The sequence below is a fragment of the Elephantulus edwardii genome, unplaced genomic scaffold, assembly GCF_000299155.1.
Source record: "Elephantulus edwardii isolate Elephantulus edwardi_28Jun2011 unplaced genomic scaffold, EleEdw1.0 scaffold00254, whole genome shotgun sequence".
In the NCBI taxonomy this organism is placed as follows: Eukaryota; Metazoa; Chordata; class Mammalia; order Macroscelidea; family Macroscelididae; genus Elephantulus; species Elephantulus edwardii.
Window position 1 is genome coordinate 940,881 of NW_006400004.1, and position 3,464 is coordinate 944,344.

The following is a 3,464-nucleotide window of genomic DNA, read 5'->3' on the forward strand; positions in this document are numbered from 1 at the left end:
CCTGATGGACCCCTTTCTTGATTTTGAACCATCCAGTCCCTGCTCTGTTCTGATGATTGCCTCTTGGTCCAAGTATAGGTTTCTCATATACCAACATCAAAAATGCAAATAATATATTGTTGTTAGGCTGTCAAGTCCAGTATGATTCTTAGAAACCCTGTGAACAAAAGATCTGATCCCAAGGCCATCATCACTTCCTGACACACAAGAGCCCATTGCAGTAGCCACTGTGTCAATCAGCCTGGTTGAAGGTCTTCGTCTTATTCACTGACCCTCCACCCTTTCCAGCATCATGTCCTTCTTCAAGGAATAGCCCTTTCTAACAACATGCCAAAAGTATGTGAGGCAAAGCCTCATTGTTCTTGCCTCCAGAGAGCACTCCAACTGTACCCTCTCTTAAGATATATCGGTCCCCTGGCATCGATGGAATGTTCAGTTCTCTTCTCCTGCACCCCAGATTAAACACATCAATTATTTTTCTGTCTTGTTTATTGTCCAGCTCTCAGATGCATAGCAAGTTATCAGAAAGACTGTGGTTTGATTCAGGTGCACTTTAGTCCTCAAATTGACATCATTACTTCTCAATAATTTGGAGAGGTCCCTAATGGTAGATTTTCTCATTGCAATGCATCTCCTTATTTCCTGACTGCTCGTACCAAGGCTGTTAATTGTGGATCCAAGAAAGATGCAGCTGTTGACAGTTTCAATCTCCTCTCCATCCTTCATGACACTGCCTGTTGGTCCAGTGGTATGAACCTTTGTTTTCTTGACGTTGATAGGCAATTCCTACTGAAGGCTGCATTCTTTGATCTTCTGTAACAAGTACTTCAAGCCCTCCTCACTTTCAACAAACAAAGTTCTGTCATTTGCATAATACAGGCTACTTATGAGTCTTCCCTCCAATCCTGATGCCACAGTCTCCCTGATAAGAGTCCACCCTCTTGATGCTCGGGCTGACTGAGAAGAAAGGGAATGCAAGAACACTTGATTATGCTTATTCGAAACCTGTACTTGGACCAGGAGGCAGTCATCAGAACAGAGCAGGGAGACACTGCATGGTTCAGAATCAGGAAGGATGTATGCCAGGGATGTATTCTGTCTCCATATCTTTTCAATCTATGTGCCAAACAGATCATCAGGGAGGCTGGGCTCTATGAGGAGGAATGTGGCATCAGGATTGGAGGAAGATTCATCAACAACCTGCATTATGCAGATGACACAACCCTGCTTACTGAAACTGATGAGGACCTGAATCACTTGCTGCAGAAGGTCAAGGATTGCAGCCTTCAACATGGATTGAAGCTTAACGTCAAGAAAACAAAGATTCTCAACTCTGGGCCCATTGGCAGCATCATGATGATGGTGAAGAGATTGGGATTGTTGATAGCTTCAGAGTACTTGGCTCCACAAACAACACTCTTGGTACCAGCAGCCAAGAAATCAGGGGATAAATTGTATTGGGAAAATCTGCTGTCAGGGACATCTCCAGAGTACTGAAGAGCAATGATGTCATTCTGGAGACTACTACTATGTGCCTGTTCCAGACCATAGTCTTCACAATTGCTTGCTGTACATCAGAGAGCTAGACAGTGTGACTAAAGATGATAGAAAGAGAATTGATGCCTTTGAGCTGTGGTGGTGGAGAAGAGTTTTGAATATAACATGGACTGCTAGAAGAACAAAGAGGTTCATCCTAGAGAGGGTGAAACTGACCTTCTTTGAAGCAAGGATTATGAAGCTTTGTCTGACCTACTTTGGGTGTGTTGCAAGGAGGGACCAGTCCTTGGAGAGGGATGTCATGCTTGGAAGGGTGGAGGGATGGAGAAAGAGAGGGAGACCATATATTAGATGAAATGATACACTGACTGGGGTAATGAAGGCAGTTTGTTTTAGATAATGAATTTGGCACAGAATAGAGTAGGTTTCAGGGCTGTTGTACATAGGGTCACCATGGGTCTCAAGCAACTTGATGGAACACAACAACAACAACATTTTGAGTAGGTATGGAGAAAGAACACAACCCTGACCCAGTCCCTTACCAATTCTAAAGCAGGTAGTGCTTCCCTATTCTGTTTTAACAATATCCTCCTGGTCCAGGTATAAATTCTGCATGAGCACAATCAAGTTCTCTGGGGGTCCCATTCTTCTTAATGTCAGCCACAACTTGTTATGATCCACACAGTCAAATGCCACTGCATAGTCATTAAAATACTAATGGACATTCTTCTGCAAATAAAATAGGTTATAATAAAAAATAGTACTGATAAGTATATTTCATTAGCTGAGTCTCTCCCTCCCAATCCTTGCTTCTTCTGTCCTTCCCTCCCTGTCTCTCTCTCTCTCACACACACACATGAGTCATTGAATTCCAATGACTAAAAGACTCCTAGCTGAGTAGAACTGCCACATATAATTCAATATACCACCTAGGATAAGTTTATATGGCCCAAAATTAAATGTGTGGGTTGAAGTTGTAACCTTTCTCCATAATTATTCATTCTATATGCTGAGCAAATCATTTGAGAAACTGGACTTTATAAGAATGTGCTTCAGGATGTATATGATACATCCTTGCTTGCTGAAAGTGAAAACTTGAAGCACTTACTGCAGATGATCAAAGAATACAGCCTTCAGTATGGATTGTATCTCAATATCAAGAAAACAAAAATTTTTACCAGTGAGTGGATTGATGAACATCATGGAACATGGAGAAAATTTTGTAATTGTTAACACCTTCATCTTACTTGGATCCACAATCAACATACTTGATAACCACCAATCAAGAGATCAGGAGACATACTGCACTGGGGAAGTCCACAGTTAGGGACCTCTCCAAATTACTGAGGAACAATGATGTCAGTTTGAGGAATAAGGTGTGCCTGATTCAGGCCATGTTTTTCAGTCACTTTCTTTGTATCTGAGAGCTGAACAATGAATAAGGACAACAGAAGAAGAATTAGTTCCTTTGAGCTGTGGTGTTGAAGAAGAGTACTGAATATCCTAATGGACTGCCCAAAAAGAACAAACATATATCTTTGAGAGAGTAGAGCTTGAGTGTGCCTTGGAGTCAGAGATGATAAAGCTTTGTCTCATATACTTTGGGCTTGTTGATTAGAAGAGGCTCTTCCTTGGAGAGAGACATAAGGGTGGAAGGCCAGTGAAAGAGAAGACCCTCAACCAGATTGTTTGACACAGTAACTACAGCAGTGAGCTTGTATATGACAGAAATTGTTATGATGGCCCAAGATAGTAGAAGGTTCAGATCTGTTGTTCATTATGGGTTGTATTTGATTCATAACACCTAAGAAAAACAACCATTATGGAAGTAGGTGCCACATCTTTCTCCTGTGGAGTGTTTAGTAGATTTGAGCTACTGACTTTCTGTTTAGCAGCTGCTCACAGCACTGGTAGTGCTCCTGCTGAACTAATGTTGTTGTTGTTGTTATGTGCCATTGAGTCACTTG